The following is a 19,671-nucleotide window of genomic DNA, read 5'->3' on the forward strand; positions in this document are numbered from 1 at the left end:
TGCAAACGATTCTGGCAACATTTTTCATATATGATATGTGTTTTCAATAACATTGAAACTTGTAAAACATTTTAAAATATAAACTTTTACAATTAAACATTTTTAAACAAATTTTACAACGTAAAATTCCGAGCAACAATTGTCCATCTTATCTTCCAGAGTTCTTTTTCATTGCACGCAGGTGAAATGAGGTGCCCAGGGTATGCCTTACACATCTTAGCAGATGCTTCCACAGAGTACTTTTTCGCTTTTGTCTTGATAAATTGGCTGCAGAGATAGAAAAATGCGTCTGCCGGATGCTTGCAGCCTCTTAATGCCATCTCAGAAAAATGCAGATATGTATCCACTTAGGCAGCTGGAACTAAACTGAACTGGTGGGCTTAAGGCCCCTGTATTTATACTACTATTTATATTACTGGAAAGTTGTAGAATGTTCTAGAAGTTACTCCAAGTTTACTCAGCAGTGAATCTATCTTGAATGTTCTGAAAAATAGGTAAATTTCAAAATATCAATGTCCTGGTCAGGAAAGCAAAGTATGTGGGGAATAATATCCATTTTCTAAACTTTTGCGGCATAAGCAATTAGGAAATAACACTTACCACCCAGGAACCAAATTTGTTACACAGTGTAATGTATGCATTGTCCTTGAAACTGATTAGCTTACACCAGAGATAGCTTGTTTTTTTGTGGCCTTGTCTCACCGGTGCGAGATCAAAGAATGGCAAAAGACGAACAGTGCAAGGATGATGCGAACGCCAAAGCATTAATGGCTCGGTTAAGCAGCTTTATCTCTGAGACCCTTTTGCCAGTGTTAACCAGAGGATAGCTGTTTGGCTTGTAATGATTCTGTCACCTTCACAATTCGAGGAATTGTCACAATCCGGGAGCACGATCAACCCAGAGAATAATGTGTTGCATCATAGCACCTCTAGTGGTTACACACAACATATACGAATCGAAAAAAAACATCCATTTCTTGTGCACAATTCGTCTGACACATGTGAGTTTCGGAATTAGATTTTCATCGTTGACCCATCATTGACGGTCCCGAGTCGCCACTGTGGGTGGATTACTCTGACGTGCAACTCGTGTGGCGTTTCAGTTTGGACTGAGTTCAGTGGCTTTATCCACAGTGACATCGTGATCCCATGCCACGTACAAGTGAAGCGGCGTTGCGTAGGACACGGAAAAGGCTCACACGTCCAGTATTTCTGATAATCTCAACAGCGCAACATTAAGTGTGTTCCACTGTGTCCTTAGCAAGTCCTTGTTAGCTAATGGCCTCTAACGAATAATTGTTCAAGCCTTAAAATTACCGCTCTCCCTTTATGGTTATTTTATTATCGGGACCGGCCATAGGTGGCACAAATGGTTTAAACAACACATTGCACTTTAACGATGCCTGAATGTGTATTTTTTTTAAATGATCGTTTTTCACGTATCTGCTTCACAGGTATGTACTGTATTTATGCAAAATTATAATTCTTTGAAAAACCACTGCTGGATGAAAGGCCTCCTTACCTCCGATTAGCTCGGTTTGCTACGTATGGTGCGAAATAAGTTAAACGTGCATACGTACTTACACTGTGTCATTTCACCATACTTCACCATGTTGATCATTTCGCATTTTTGAAGAGGGAGGTAGAACAATGGAATCGGTTTGGATATTACTCGCTGCTGATGTTAGCCATGGCCAGTAATTGAACTCAGGTCGGGTTCATAGTGCAGGATGCAAACCACCCCTCCATGCATGTATTCAATAAAAAAACATTAAATGATCATAATTAGTTAATTGCATGTCAGATGACTACAATGTTCTTCGGACAGTTGATCCATTGGGGGAAGCTGCTTGCCCGACATGTGCTTCCAACTTGGCAAGTGTGCACTGACAAGACTGTTGCTACACCACGGATAATTTGGCTCATGATTCCAGCGCACAATGACCTACTCTTGTGAATAGCGTCACAGCTTATTAATTTCCACTCTTTACCTTTCGTGTACCCTGTAATGTTGCCGGACTCAATGTGCCAAGTGACACTCAACTCACAATCGGAGGGTTGTGCGTTTAAACACACAAGTCGGAGGTCATCCTGCTAATCTTCCCCTTAGGCATTGATGAAGTGAGTACCACTTTGTAGGAAGTCAACCATTGTTGTCCTATTTAAGACAATGGCCCCTGCCATAAATAGGAAAATGTCTTTTCCATCAATGACACAGGGCCCGCCAATTTAGGTGACCGCCGCCCCATTGGCTATGATTATTACCAGGGAGGGCCCATACTAACAGTGATATCCGAACTTTTTTTTAGGAATGCACGCATCATGCAATGACAGGAAAGGTGTCTAAAAATGTAAACAAAGTGCAAAAAAGGAGCAAAAGAATGAATGTCCGTTGAGCAACTGCTTTGCAGTAACCGCGCGATGTAAATCTAGCGCAGGCCACCACTGTTACTCACTATTGAGCCGGGCAGTTCTTTTATCGTCCACTTTAGTGCCATTGGATTCTATTCTGCTGGATGTGCGGTGTAATTTAGCACCAAACAGTTTTCAGCAGTGGGAGTCTTGTGGCGTGAGAGCAAATAAATAAATAAATAACGCCGAGATATATTTGTTTTATATCGCAAAATAAATAAATATATTTGAATAAGTCCCTATGCACCCATTTCCACACAAGCACACACCTTAGAATCCAGTCATCACATTTTAGTGGCCCATTCTCCTTGAAAGATGAGCTCAGTTATATGTGAGCCACATTTCCGATTTTTGCATTTCATCCAGTAAAATCCCAATAAATGTTTTAACGTCTGTTCCTATAAAGCGCCAAAATTTTCTATAATCTCGCAGGACGTTGCTTTAATAATGGTCACGTGCCGTCATTCTGCATGCAATATTATGTGTGCTGTGCGTGCGTTTCCACACCAAGGTGGTATCAATCACATTACAGATAAACTGATGCGCAGAAAGTTTTGCTGCCAATTAAAAATATTTATTTAAGTTTTGGCCATGTGGCATCGAGATCACAAGTCAGAGCACTGAGCTGGCTGAGATCCTGGGTTCGCATTCATGTTTCAGCCACCACTGATTAACCAGGGTTCTCAAGTGTGACGAGTTGATGGTCTCAACCAATTCCAGCTCTCAGACATAAGCACTTCAGTATGATTGACATGTGAGGAACAATCTTTGTAGGGCATTAAAATATTTGCCCCTGGTGCGAGTTAAGAAGGTCTGTTGAAGTGTCTTCAGAAGCAGTTCTGTGACGTAATCTTCTGGGGTCCTTTTTCTGACTCAAAGTGATGCACTGCTAGCTGCAGAATTACAAATGACAATTTATTCATCCAATTACATGGTACGGCAAGCACAATTGGAACATAATAGAGAAACATAGGCAAAGAAAGAACATTAATATAGAAAGTAAAGGTCATGTTTAAATGGTACAAAAACTAAACGATTGGATATCCGAGACCTTTTCCTTTATTTTACCTTCATATATTACATGTTATTAAATTGCTTGTGGGAGAGGTGATCACGTGATCTAGGTTCACATCCTTGCCAGGACTGACATCAGTGGAAAGTGATAGTCAGTGTGGGTTAATGAGGGGTTTGTCTAACGTCACTTCAGATGCAAGTGAGAATGCACACTGGTCAGTATGGTTAAACAACCCCTATGACCTACACGCAGATTGTATCTACACATTTGCATAATAGCAAATACGGGATCTGTCTTCAGTCACTTCAGGTGCAAGTGAGAATGCATTCGTGTATTTTTTATCAAAGCAGATTTATGCTCAGCCAAACTAAATAATATATATATGAATCTACAAATCTGGTCAGGTGGTGCTGTGGTTAGAGCAGTCAACTAACACATGGGACCTTGTCAGTTCTAATTCTAGATGGAGATATATTCAGCCTATCATTCCGCTGGGGTAGACAAAATAAGTACCGCTTTGTTAAACTATGGTTTAAACCAGACCATGCCATGGGAATGTGGAATTTAGACCCCTTGTTCAAGACTTCCCATGGCTTATTTTGAAGCAGTGAGATGTTCTGACTGTTGACTTTACTACGGTTTTGCAGGCCTGTGAAATTTAGTTTTCCATTTGCAGATACTTGTGCTTCATTTTCACACTGAAAATGTACGAGTTGTTGAGGTACGACATTTTTAAGACCGTCTGTCCTGCATTGTGCAGCAGCAAAAAAAAAAATCACTAAATCTAAATTCAGTTCGCCAGGTTGCAGTGGCAGTGCTTAGGCTGGGTGATGTGAATTAGTGTGATTCTGATTGGACAGGGAGCCATCCACAAGAGTTATCTCAACACTTTTCTTTCCACCTATGGGGACCTTTATCCTTTTATGGTTCTTTGTGCTTGGCACTAAATAACAGCCACATGAAAAATGCATTGCATAAATATGAGGTTCCCTCCAAGTGCTTTCTGATGCAAATAAAACATAAAACCAGACTAACGAGCAGCATCATGAGATATAAACAACAATAATATGCATTGTGCTTTAAATATAAAACAAAAATAGTTGGAATTTATTTCCATTATTTAGTTTATTAGTTGATTGATTCGTCCGAGTTTTGTTGGTTACAATTTTTCAAAATAAGTGTTGTTCCGTATTAAATTTTATATTGTGGTATCTGAAACAAAACGCCTGTAAAAAAAATACGATAATATAACCAACATCTCACAGTGTTTAATGAGAAGAGAAAAAACACCCCAACGCAAATGATGTAGCTACACAGCAGCCGTCTGTGTATTTATAAGCTGAGTAAAAAAGACATGCATACTTTATAATGGACTACAGCCAAACCTCCAAAACCATAAAACACATCTCTGTGTAGAGGAAGATGCTGAATATAAATAGTTTCAGTACAGTTTAATTTGTCATCTTCCCCAAAGGAAGTCTTGACATTCTGTTTGAAAACATGAATAATGTAACTAGTGCAGAGGCATTTGGGGTATCAATCTTAAACAAACTAAATCTGGTGATACCACACACAGTTTAATGTATGTTTCATACGTGTCAAATGCGATGCACGTTATTCCATGCGTCTGCCACGACGGGTTCCATCTCGTTTGAGGCTCATTGCGTGAGATCCAATTTAATTGTATCTCTGCGCAAGATGGACAAACGCTCCGACTCTGTGACACTGACTTCGCATTGTGAGGTGAAGCAACTGACTGCAATGTGGGGGCGTCGGATGCATCGAGCGAAAGCCTCACGAACCGTCGAAGCTCGTGCCTCCGCATAGGCGTTGTGGAACGACTCCAAAGGACTGGCACCTCTCTCAAGGCGACCCAATTCCTGGCACCGATAAGCATCTTCTCTTGGACCTTTGCTGCGTGGTTGCGTGAGCTTGGTATGCGCAGGTGAAAACTTGAATTGTTACTGATTGTATGGGGCGGGGATAAATGGCGCATTGGTAAGTGCATTGCTCTACGAACCTGTTGGACTGAGTTCACTTTCTGGCCATGGCGAACGATAATTGTGAATTATGTTCGAGCTGGTACTGGACCCCTCTTCACCAACTCTCACTAACCAGCATGGTGAAGTCTCGTCAAACGACCAGCACGATCGACATGACGTAGAAAGGCCTTTGTCCAGCAGATGGATTGACAAAGTAATGTAAATCATTGTTACTATTAACACGATCCGAATGAGACGCCTTTTATGAACTGGTATTGGGACGGTCATGATGTTTTTTGCTTTTAAAAACTCTACTTTATGCACCCGACCATAGTGCAAGTGTATATGTTTATTGATTGTGAGATGCATGCTTGTGTGCAGTCACTTAAATTTATGATTGAGTTGAGTAAAGATGGAATGTGGTTGGGCATGAGGACTGGCATTTGGAAAACCTCGCTGTAATGCTTGGAAAGGGCACGCACGTCACACTCGCAATGAACACAACTGTGATTCACATACCATAGCTGGTGGGCAGGGGGTTGGGATTACCTATCAGCAAAAGCCTGGATCCTTGGGTCTGTTTAAATTTCGACAGGTCAAGTGAAGCATATCATCGAATTATCAGCGGTCATTGTGGCTGGCCCAGGCAGAACGTGCAACTGACAATTAAAAGGTCGCGAATTTGATTGTTTATTGGGGGTGGTGACGTGGCCCAGTCGTAGCTCGTCCATTGCACGTTTCAGAGGTTCGCGGTTTTGAATTCGACAGGCCACCCCGGCCATTACTGTGGGGCGTTTTAACCTAAAAATACATGCCGTCTGCTTCACAGCGTACATTGAGGATCGCCTGATGTCATTCGAAATGAGCAAGGCCATTGTGTCGTGGAGTCACGGTCCAAATTTGCCAAATAATAAAAAAAAAACACAAATTACTTAATGTGACTTACACGAAGCAATAATTAATCGCCCTGCTTGCACGATAACGCCTGTTTGCAAGCCAGCTGATGAGTCATCTTGTGCCACTTCAGGGACTGCTGTCACAAAGATTGCCTTTTCAAAAGCTTGATATGAGATGTTATGTAAAAGTGGTCTGAGACGCCCCATTGTATCAGAGACAAATCGTGGTCATATCATTGATTGCCGGCAACTCAGGTGATAATCCCTCCAGTGTCGATAAGCCAGTGTTTGTTCTTTAGAGAGGTTTGTCCCTACCATAGAAATGTGGAATGTCCATCAATGGCTCAGGAACGCCAGTGAATATGAGCATCATCCAATTGCCCCGATGCTTTCATGACACTCTCATCGATCACGGTTTGGTAATCCATTTGTCTATCATTACCATGCCTTTGGTAATGATAGACAGATGGAAGAGCTCAAGATCTTTATTAATGTTTAGAAAAAAATATGTCCTAATTGTGCACAACCTAGGCCATGACAACAGTGCACGACGTCTCATTGTCTTAAAAAAATCCTCATATACAGTGTCTCGGGCTTTTGTGTTTCCAGCCCCTTGTGAATTAAATGCCCCGCACGAATGGTTTCTTACATTTGGGCCACACTTTCAGACACCAAACATTTGTGAGCAGTTACTGGGGGAATATGTCTCAGCGTTGAGTGCCCCCAAACCCATGGTTTCCACTGGGGCTCACAAAAAAAAAACACACCACACCATCTGTATCGCCGAATCCAAATTATTGCCTCCATTACAAAGCTTTTTAATTGTTTTTGCTAGTGATGCTAATTTGAATTAACAAAAACAACAATGTAACAAACAAGTTGATGAGCTTCTTCACCCCCGCCGCCCCCCTCGGCATTATTTGCATAGCATTAAAATAATCAGATTACTTTAATTCAAACAGTTCTGTTTTGGTCGTATTAAGTGCTTTGTTCCGTAATCCTTACTCTGTATTTTAGCATGCATTTTGAAACAATAGGGTTATTAGAGTGTTCTTGTACACCTTATTGATTAAGTGCTTGAGTCATGTAATTACACCGCAATTCTATAAATCATGCTGTCAGCAGAAACTGGCCACACTTGATCGTATTTCGTGCTGTAATGATTTTTATAAATCTTTAATGCCAAAGTCTTCTTTTACATGATTTAAGGCAACAGTCAATTAAAGTGCTTGTATTTCATGGGTGCATTTACAAATCAGCCCGTAGAGTTGGAAGCCTCATTCCCTCCCCCCAACCTCCCCCTAAAAAGGTCATGTTATTATTATACAGCTGCAAAGACGCAGTGCGCAGTCGCTCGCCTTTAGAACAACTCTTCACGTGCCACCTAGCGGTGAGGGTGTTTCACTTGAAATCATCCTTTGTTCTCTTTTTTTTGCATCAAGGACAACGTCCATTTCCCAAAAGGGCTCTTTTTTTGTAAATGTCCACGGAGTGTGCGCCACGTTAGAAATTTCCAAAACGGGATTTTGTTGTATCTTTGCGTGTACAATACCGAGGGATTAAACAAACAAAAAAACCACTAGGTGCCTGTCACCGACGTCTTCCCATACGGGGCATTTTTGTGCGCTCGTGAACATATAAAGGCACGAGTAATAAACGCAAACGCAAAGCTGCTGTCTAAGTGAATGTAAACGCGCTCCCAACGATCCGTTCGGCTGTTCGTGTTGCCCTCGTGTTTATTTTCTTTTTTAGCCAAACAGCGAAGATGTCCGCTCAATTTGTCGCGCAGCACGTAAATCGCAACGAGCAGGTGAACGAACGCGCTGCCTGCCTGGGCAGCTGCCCGCGAGAAGAGCGAACAACACACAAAAAAACTGCACCCCTCCGCGAACCGGCAGAACTGTCACGGACAGGGAAAGTGTCCCCTGAACTGACATGAAACAAAAAATAACGCACCACCCCCCCCCCCCACTTTTAATATAGTCGGAGGCTATGATTCAAAGGACTCGAACGTCGTGTTATAAGGACTGTAAATTCAGCGGCTAAATATCAGCGTCCTCCGATTTAACGGCGTTTTTTTAACATTATTTGGGTCTTTCGGTAAAGTCACGTAGATGGGTTGAAAGAAAATAACAAAAAACTACGACGACGTTTCGATCACAACACAAGCCATCCTCCTGATGACGATCGCTTGTTGTTGTGATCGAAACGTGAATTCCTGCAGTCACGAAAGCTTTAAGGCGTTCCCCCCCCCCCCCCCCGTCGTTTGCGCATTGCGAGTGCGATTTGCGCGATGCGAGCTCACAGCAGCTGCTGCTGCGTCTGCGTCTTCGTCGGTGTCCGCGTGCCCATCTCGACGTCCGTCTGGTCACCGACACTTTTCCGAAGGGCCCCTCGAGCGTCAACGTGCGGTTACGAGAGCGCAGTGACGAGCTTGAGAACGGGATGGTTTTTGTTGTTGTTGTTGTTCAAAGAGCCAGCCACACTCGCATTGTTTACCGCTTCGTTCCGCAATGTACGGCGGCAACAACTGTCTCATTCAATCGTTTGATTGGTCAAGAAAGACAAAGGGGGTTGTGTGTACCGACGTTGAACTTCTTTCGCATCGTACTTAGTCAACCGTGATAATGGGAGGTTTGAAACTATGATCCCAATACAGTATAAGATTTGTGTGAATTTTTTTTCAAGTCTCTTATTCTCAAAAGACTTTAACCGTACCATATGGCCCTGTATTGGGCTTTTTATGCTCCAACTCATTTACTTCAAATTAATTCCATGCATACACCTCGAACAATATCACAGCGGGGGCTCCATTTTTGCAGGTGTTGACCCAGAACCGCTGATGCACCTTTTTCTTTAACATGTATCATTTGCCGTGAATATATTCAATGTCCACATATCTTAGACATTTCAGCAATTCAAGTGTCGTGTCGCCTTTAAAGACAGGGACGCTGCGCTCGCTCAGCTCTCTGTGTCATGGCTGTAATTCCGGCAGAAGCCACTGTTAGTACAATGTTTCCCATGGCCTATTTCCCATCATTGTACTATGAAACCCATGGACCAGATGCCTTCTGAGATACCTCGCTATTCATTGAAATGATGATGCATTCAGGTGTGTAGGATTGGCACTCACTAGCCTAGGAATGCTTTACCGAGTCCCATTAAAATCAATGAAAAATCCCGCGGCATTCAAGGTTAATTTGAAAACGACATTTATTCAACGAGGCTTTTGCTGTATTGTTGCGATCACGATTGTGTGTAGGTGCTTTGTGACAGGTTTTTTTTGTGTGTGTGAGGTGTTACAAAAAACGAAATGATGATGGTGGTGAAATATGCCTCACAAAGCATTCCATAAAGTTTCCAACTAAAATGCAGTATAACACGTAGGCTTTCGTGACCAATATCATCCATAAGAGGTTTTTGGGTTAGATCGCGTAAATATATGTGTCGTTAAAACCCGCTACCACCCGACACAGCCAACTAGGTAGGGTTGTCACATATAAAAGAACGTGCCAATTTGTCACTAGTACAACACACCGGTGTGTTGAAAGCCAAGCCGCAACATTTACAATCTGAGTACGACGTTTTTCCAGTAATGTTTACGTGACAACCCTTACTAGTTGGCTGTGTTGGGTGGTGACGGATTTTAACGACACATTGATATATTTGCGCGATCTAACCCAAAAACCTCTATTATGGATAAAATGCAGAAGTTATCTGGGGGTTTTTCAAGGTCATTGGTACATTTTTAAAAATGTAAATACACAGACCATACATTTGGCCATTTCCAACAAAAACAAGACATCATCTGCACATGCTTTTGATTGTTATCCTCTTGCAAACAGTTTATTTTTATTTCTCCTGACCCACCTGTTTTTCCTTGATTGTACAAAAATACTCAATAAAATCTGGCAAGCATCCCAAAGATAGTTTTTTTACACTCAGTTGAGACTTCCCTGCATGTATAAATAACCACGGTAGTATAATTATTAGAATGTTTATTAAATCATATCCAGTGCAACCTGCATTTATTTAAAGGCAAATAAGTAGAGTATCCATAATAGAGGTAAATATGAATGTGTCTTTACACCCACCACTACCCGCTACACAAGTAGAGTAGTAGGCACGGTGGCGTGGCGTGCCGTGCACTGCGCTCTGAACTTTGCCACCTGAGTTCAATTCCCAGCCGTGGCTACCAGTAGTGGCAAACGTCATTTGAACCAGTTCTGATTCCCCTTTCTCCTCTTCCCACGCCGGCTTTGTTACGCAGAGCCATACTCTGGCTGCGTTTGAGACAATCCCGAAGCGTACAGTACCGTCAAACAAAAAAATAACAGCAGATGATTAGTCGTGGAACGGTGTGCAGTTTCTCTGGGATTGACAGGCTTAAAATTGTATTAATACAGGCAACACGCCGAGCACAAACACGCACAGTGCAATATGGCTTAATGCAGTCGCCTAAATAATAATCCTGCATGATAGTATAATTAATGATCGTACTATTATTTTGTCACGAACAGGTCGCGTGTGGTGGATGAGTAAATTGTGCATCCTCCCAACTCCTCCGAGGCGTGGAGGAGTAGGCCAAATGCCATCTGACGGGGGCTCAGTAGAACTTCCTCTCTTCAATGCCCTTGGGCCAACAATAGCGTGAGCAATACATATCAGGATTACGCCTTCACCTTTTATATAACCATAGAATGTTAAATTAAATCTGATATTGTCGGTAATATAAATTACACCATGTTATTACCCAATCTCGCAAAACAATCCTAAATGCCTCTGAGTCACAGATCTATATTTAATTAGACCGAGAACTTTGAAATGAGCTGCTGCTCGTAAAAAATCAGTCTAACAGTCTATGTAGCGTGCAGGATTGAGACAAAGATTAAAATTTGGCTTAATACCGTACCCACTCGTAAGTAGATTGTGCTGCCAAGCTGTGCACACCAGTATGTTATAAATCCTGCACTGACCAAACACTGCCTGCTGGATCGGAGTCATGTTGGCAGGAAACCTCTCTGGCAATCACAAGACCGTGTCAAGATATATATTGCATGTGCATAACATATTTTATTGGAGTACTGTATATCTTAAAACGTGTGTATGTTGAACTTCTTTGGCACCGTACGTCGCCAACCGTGCTAATTGGAGGTGCGGGGCATTGGTGAGCACACCGGACTTGCAATCCAGAGGTCGTCTGTTCGTTCGACCTGCGCGGCAGTAGAAACAATGCTGCAAGCTTCTTGAATCCCACCCACAACTTTGTCCACCCCAGCATCATACATTCGTGCCCCGCAGTTGGTCACGATCCGCAGGTCACGTGTGGTGGGGCAAAGTGTGGGATTACTTCCACCTCTTCCAATACATCTGGCGAGTGTGGAAGGGTAGGCCAAAAACCCGAAAGAAGGGGCGTTTCACATCTCCCTCGAGCCGAGGCTCCACTGCCAGCGGTGGCAGCAGCATGTGTTGTTATTACAGGGCTGCTACTTTTATTTTACATCCCAAAGATGTGCTTTTAGTATATCTTGAAACGTGACAACGGGCAGAATTGGTACTTAAAAATGGCAATATTTAAGTAGGGCCACATTTCAAAGATATCAGCGAAGTTTATTTGCGCCATGAAGACACTTTGAAATTGCATGTGCTCTCAGCTACAGTGGAATGTTTCTGCAAGAATCTAGAGTGCACGTAAGTTGTCTGCATTGGGATATATAGCTCACATTACCCTCGGAGAGCGTTCGAGTTTGTTGTGTTTGCAAAGGCGCGCAAGATTTTTTTTAGTTTCCCGTTTTGATAGCAAATTACATTAAATCCTTGCCCTAATGAAACCAACATGAAGACAAACTGAGAGGTCAGGTTTAAGTGTGGCACTAATCAGGTTACATAAACTGGGAATCCTTAACCCTGTTGCGGTTGATGTCTTTTTATCCAGCCTTTTTCACATTCTGCCGTAATAATGAACATTTAAGTATTGATTTGCCTATGCGTATTACATATATTATTATCGTTGTTATTTCACGATGCTTTCTATAAATTTAATCATTCTGTTCTCCTCTGCTTCAGTGTAAGTATTCGGAGGGTAATGGAAATTTCAGTGGTGTGTGGGTGAGACAGCCGCAAATAAACAACGGGCCTGTTGCAAATTGCAGTAATGTGTTGCGGTAACATCTATTATAGCAACACAATTATGTTCTGACATTCAACGTTTTTATATACTCTTGAGGCGAGCAGTGGTGCAGTAGTTTGCGCACTGTGTAATGAACCTGGTGGTCTGAGTTTGATGCCCCGTAATGGCTAACGTCATTGGAGAGTGGTGTCTGAACCGGTCCTGCCCCCCCAATTCATATTGACCGGTGTGGTGAAGTATGATCTAGAAACTCCCCACGACTGGCACAACATAGAGAGAGGAAAAAGTCTGACTGACTTATTGTATTTACTTGAATTATTATAAAATAAATGGACAGACAAGATGCGTAGCATTCGTGTATTACACATAGCAGGTCACGATTTATATATGCACGAATACATAGAAAAAGGCAAGTTCGATTTCTTGGACATGGCATGAAAAAACGAAAGATAATATTAGGTTTTCACTGGAAAAAAATAGAGGTACAAGGAGTCGCCAAGGAACACAGGGAATTAATTTAGAAGAGCAATATGAACAATTGGATAGAACTGGAAGGCGTATCTCATGCAGAGTTATTGAGTAATATCATGGACAGATCTCAACGGAAGACCATGATCACCAATGTCTTTGAGAAAGGGCATGGCACGCAGAGAGAAACTTGAACGTGTTATGAATGTAAAGCATACTTTTTTAATACCAGATTACATTTATTTATTATATGTTTTTGTTTTCAAAAGCTCAATAACCACTGACATTGCTGATAGAAAATGCCAACTATTTTTCTTGGAGGTCAGACCAATCTTAGGTAGAGAGTAAACCTGTCTCCAGCAAAACCCGTGTCTCTGCGTGCGTTCACAAAAGCAGTTCATGTTTGGCTGCAGCTATAGGTCTAATAATACACAGGCATTTCTGAAGGGTCATTTCACAGTGATGGCATTAAGATGATTTTTTTAGTGATGGCATTGAGATTCTTTTTTCTTCTTCTTCTAATAATTGCATGAAGTGGATAAAAGAGACAACTCAGATGACAACTCAGCTGTGTGTGTGTGTTTTGATTTAAGCACAAGTCATGATTCCTTCAGCGATGAATCCCAATTGCAATGTTCTATGAATCGGTTAAACATAACTTTTTTTCATGAAGTTACAACCGAGCCAATAATGTTAGATGATTAAAAAAAAGTTCTCTTAAGTTAAATTTTATAAAAACTGCTGTTGGTGTGAAACCGAAAATGTCTCTGTAAAGAGTGTACAACTCGAGATCTCGATAACACACCTCACCAACACTGAGTCGTAACTCCACCATATTAATAACAGCGCTGGGGGAAGTGGTGGTGCAGAGGTTAGTGCACTGCACTACAAACCCAGCCACATGAGTTGGATTCCTGGCCATGGCTAACATGACGAGTGAGTAATGTCTGAACCAGTCCTCGCAACTCCTCCCCTCCTTTATCAACCCACACGAACCAGCATCATCAAGACAGGTCAAACAACCCCAACGATGAACACGGCATGGGGAGGCCTTCATCCAGCAGTGGATTGACAAAGGGCTCTCAATTATTCATCATCATAATCATCTACCGTGGTCAAGCCACTGCTGGATGAAGACCTCACCAAAGCAGCAACGAACTCTTACATTCCTGCGATGTAATAATCTACCCAGCGCATGCACACGAACGGATTTCATGACTTAATTTCCTAGGTGACAGTTCGACTTAAGATGTTCCACGCGTTCCATTCCTCGGCTGCCACTCGGTCATTATCCATGACCGTCGGCCATCATCCCCTCTCGCGGTGTGTCCTGTCCAAGCCCACTTACTTTTCTTCGAAGTTTGGATGATGGCATTCACCTGCTCATGTTCTCTAAAACTGTCAGAGTATTTTGTGCGTGAACGCGTGCGTTGTTTTGCCCGGGTTGCTTGGGCACTTTTCCGTTTTTTCTTCCATATTTACATGAACGGCTGTGCATCCGAGCAATATGTCAAAGCAGGCGATTCACACCGATTAATGTTCATCTTACAGCACCAGTTACTTTATATTAACTAGATCAAATTTTCCAGAGTATTCCAACCTACTCTCATCACCGTTTTGGTTATCGTTCTTCATAATGAACTGATTCTATTGTTAGCAGAATTTTGCTGGGGCCATTAGGTAAAATATGGCAATGATTGTATGTTAGGTTTCACTGCTAACCAAACACAATGAATATTTTAATGATGGTGATGATAAGACATTATCATATAATGTAAAATACAACACTTACAATGTGAATGGACACGTTTCAACCATTCAGTATTCAAGTTATCCTTCAGAAGGAAGCCTCTTACAGATACACACAGTATTTGAGCTCAAAGGTTCTTCAAATAACTTCTTTATTGACATTACATCATAATAGCCAGAAATATGCTTTATTCCAGAATGCTCTCTATGGCAAAACACGTGATCTTTAAACACAAAAAAAACCGCCGGTTTAAATTAATGAAAACTATTGAACATGCCACCCTTGGAAGCTACACATAAAGAACAGAACACAACGGATACAAATCTTCAATACTTTGTTAGTCTACTGCTGGATGACAGCTTCCACACACCGTTCAGTAACGGGGGGGTCATATCCTGCACCATGCTGGTCATTGTCGGTTGGTGACGAGAGAGCCAGGACCAGTTCAGGTGCCACCAACTCACCACCTGCTGTGAGCCACGGCGATGAATGTAACTTGTGCAGCCTGTTTCATAGTGGAGTGCATTAACCGTGATGCCACCGCCCCCTTAGCTGGCTGGATGCCTGCCCAATTGAGATAATACCTCGCACCTCGCGGGCCACACGCTTGGAACATCAATGCCTTATTTGAGCGAATGTGCACAAATTTGCTGACCTAGAGGTTCAATGGCCGCTCGTTTTGGGAGTACGTTTTTTTCACATCTCTGCCGTGTGCGGTCCCCTGATGAAAGGGTTAAGAGTCACCGCTTAGGACACGAGCACAGGTTTGACCCCAAGTGAAGCTGGAGAATTACCTGCTTCTCTATTTTTCCGTCCGCTCCTCGACCATTTGGGCCAGAATGTCAGATTTCATTTTCCTCCGCAACATAACCTCTGATCCCCTTCATCAGCCCACGGTCACGTGGCACAGAAGGAGATAATGGTGAGGAGAGAGGGCGCGGCGCGGAGGTGGGAAATTAGATGAGGAATTGCACTGGGCCGAGAGGAGAGGTGCACACAAGCGATCAATGTTTTGGGGGCACAGGCTAGTCGCATATGATGGAAAAATACAAGGCGCCTAAGTGTGCTCTCATGCACGGTCAAAGCAAGGAACACAGAATTCAAGTTGTTGATAGGTCAGTTCACTGTGGTTTACGCTGTGTCACGATATTCTCTCAGATTCACCATAACTTCATACTTACGCTCCACTCCCTATGACTCACGAGTCTGCTGATTGGCTGGCTGGCTGGTTGATTCCTGGAGAGTTGGGAGAAGGCTAAGTGTGTCTGTCAGGCTACAGTTAAATAATGTATCTGGCTCACAGTGCACAACATTATATGGGTACAATTGCAATTTAGGTTTCAAAAATGTGATTTATATAAATAAATTGCAACGTGCTATTTCAAATTATTGCATATTTACTACATTTTTCCAGCATCTGACTTTAAATTGCTCTGTGCTTTTTTGAAACTGTGCGAGCTTTTAATAAAAAAAAAGTGCACTCTGTTATTTCAAATATAATTGGATTCCATTTTCTTTATTAAAATAAAATCCAGCCACACATAATTAGCAGATATGTACTAATTAAAATGGCCCTGACATTTCAATCAGGACCGCCTGTCAGCACAATCCTTTCATCATGGAGACAAAGGCAAGCTTTTTTGGAGAATACGAAAAACCTATTCGTGGCTGTAATTCTCTTTGAGGAGAAATATTATTACACAAAACAGTATCTGGAACAAGCTCAAAGAGGAGAACAAAAAGTACTCTAAAAAGGAAAAGGTTTCACTCTGTGAGCCAACTCAAAACATGGGTAAATTTGCGCAAATCACAATTCTGTCATCACGGCCAATAACAGAACATCATTTCATTGTGCACTGCACCTAACCCTAACTTCATAATCCACTGCAATTCCGCTGGATATTAGTTTGACCACTGGAAGGATTGTGGAAGCTGTGAATGTACATTTACAAAGTACTATGTTTCACTCTGGGGTACGTATTTTTTCAGCAATGTCTAGGGCCATTACTTAATGATTGTGGCCCATGAGACGCCATTAGAAATCCGTTATGATTTAAGAAACCTGCCAAAATGAAGATTAGAGAAAATTTTACCTTGCGCTTTAATGGCATGACACGTTTTAGATCATACTCAAGAAAATTATCAATAATGTAACTTGGGCTGGTGGAGGCATGCCCACCCTTTGATGTTGACTGATCCTGTCAACCTGTTTTAGCAAACCCTTGACAACATGAAAGCATGGACATGAAAGACATTGGTTAGTTTCATGCCCGTCCTGGAAAATGAAATCATTCTCATAATTGCACTGCATTTTAGCAGAGTGGAAGGGCATTTCCCATTCCTCTTTAACTCACTCTTCCTAGAATATGCATTCTATTAATACATTATAATGGATGGCAAAACATTGAGTCAAGTCCACTGTAGTTGTGTGTGAGCGTGCTATGCGCATAACTACATGACACACTCAGTCTGTGTCTTAAATGGGGCATTATTTATCTTGAACGTGGGTGCAGATTTGTTAATCACTGTGAAACTGCTGGGGCATCTGTAGACTTTTGAAGCAAATCATTCTGAAGCGTGAAAAAAAATACAATTTCTATTTGCAAAAAAATGAAAACTTTTCTACATCATGCATGGGTCGCAAATTTCAAATTCAGTTTAACATAAATTTTCTGGCATAAGTGCTTTACAAAGCTGAATTGTAGCTCCACTTTCTCGCTGCAATAGGACATGCTCTATAAGCCTTGCTGAAATCAACATTGATTTATGGCTCTGAGAGTCGGGTAAGCAGTAAAAAAATGATAGGAGACTGAAATTAGCAGATATGAGGGTGCTTAGGATGATAAGTTGAACAAACAGGGGAAGAAACGGCGGGAAAGGATAACTAATTAAAACATTAAAAAGCAATTAGGGGGGCTGAAACCATTTCAGTAATATTTAAGTCTGGCTCTCAGCTGCTTACTGTAGGGTTGTGAGTGCATGTGTGTAGTGGATAGTGAAGAGTCAGGCTAAACGTGCCGGTGCTGGCTGGCTTTGTTACTGTACCTTAAAATAAATAAAGCCAAAGCAGGAAAAAGGAAATGTGCACGATCAGGCAACGTTAAGTGGCATCGTGTGCTGCACCGTATATTCATTACTAACGTAGATAATGGTGATTGATGCTTGATTATGATAGCCCAGGGTACACTGACATATTTACAATACAATATTCGTTCATATCTTGTGTGTAATGGGTGGAGTCGTGGCACATCTGTTAAAGCACTCACTGTTAAACCAGGCCATCTGAGTTTCGATTACTGGTCAGTGGCTAATGTCAGAGACAAGTGATATATGAACCAGTTCTGGGACCCCCATTCACTAACCCGCACTGACCGGCATGTTGTAGTACGGTTAAACAATCCCCATAACTGACCTGGTATGGGTGGGCCTTCACCCAGGAGTGGATTAACATCAGGCTTTTCCGATACACACACACACATGCACATATATGTACGAAGTATACGAGCCCGACTCACACTCAGAAGGTCAAAATCCAGGTCAGGAGTCAACTAGCTCTCAAAGGCGTGACAACATTCGTACCACTTTGTTGAAAGCCTACAGGGGTTGTTCAGTGGTGATACTGGTGGCTGATATGTGCATATGGAGTTTTCACCACTGTCTTCAGAATTGGCAATGTGCATGAGTAGCGTGCAGGGCTCATTTCATAATTTGGACACTGACAATTTGAATGATGGGGATTTGCCATGGTAAATTGTGACATTAGTTAGTGTTGGTGATGCATGACAATTATTATTCTTATGATGACAATGATGAAAAAGGTATGATGATGAATGCAATCAATAAATAATGACTCATTTTCAATGATTACAAAAATAATAACGATTACGTCAACTACGTTGACAATGATAATGATCGACAACAATGACATGGAGTTTTCAGCCAATTAGATGCATTCATTTAATTGCACACATTGGCTACCCACGCGTAGTACGTTTAGCACGTGACAAACACATGACCTCATGTGAAAAATTGGCAAAATGCAGTTGTACCTCTTTCTTAATACTAAATGTGGGGTCCAACACGATGGTCTGAATAATGATGTACTTTGCAAAAGAAAGGGTACACGCATAATCATAAAATGTAATTAGCTTTTGGTCACTATGGAAATAGCTCCGTGCTGTTACAATGGCGACTGTTTTTTTTTATTTCACGAAGGCAATATTTTCCAAACAATGGCAGTAGGCAATTAATGATCTAATAGGTTATTTTAAAACATCGTGGGAGATCGCCTCCCGGCTGACAAATGCACCATACAAGAGCAGCTTTGACAGAAGCGTTGTTGAAACAAGCCATTACGGCTGCATTAGCCATTCATCCTGTGTGCAATCGCATTTCATAAAGAACTTGCTGAGAACATTTTCTCCCCATTAAATGTCATTACAGTGGGAATGGTATTTTACTGCAAGCCAGTTTTTGATTGGAGGAAGAGGAGGCGAACGATTGTGAGAGCTCTCTGAATACCCCTTCTGAAAAGATTATTTGAGATTGTGTTCTAAGTACACAGAGTACTCTCATAATTATCGCACGTCAATCTTTGACAGTAATGAGTCAATGTACTTTACAGCCAGTGCTCCGCGGGGATATTGATTTGGTTTAACCGTTTCTTGGCAAAATAATGTTCGACAAAGAATTGCGTATGTACGATGGTGACCAAGAGGCTCAGGGTACAAATACCACGTCAGGGCATCTGATCCATTAACTGCCGAGGTGACACGTTCGAATATTGGCAGCCATGTGTGTGACTAAACTGATCTGTTCCGTGCAGTGGTGTAATGGCCCCTTATCTGTCATCTATTAACCTCAAAACCCATCATATGTTATTTTTTATGTCACTTAAATCAACAAATTCTGGCTCTGGAAACGTTCAGTTTGATCGCAAAGGTAATAAGTTATATTTACAGAATGCAGAAAAAGAGGCCTGTTGTCGCAATGGCCTCAGAAATAGCTCCATGACATCA

This window comes from Lampetra fluviatilis, chromosome 17 (assembly GCF_964198595.1).
Source record: "Lampetra fluviatilis chromosome 17, kcLamFluv1.1, whole genome shotgun sequence".
Taxonomy (NCBI): Eukaryota; Metazoa; Chordata; class Hyperoartia; order Petromyzontiformes; family Petromyzontidae; genus Lampetra; species Lampetra fluviatilis.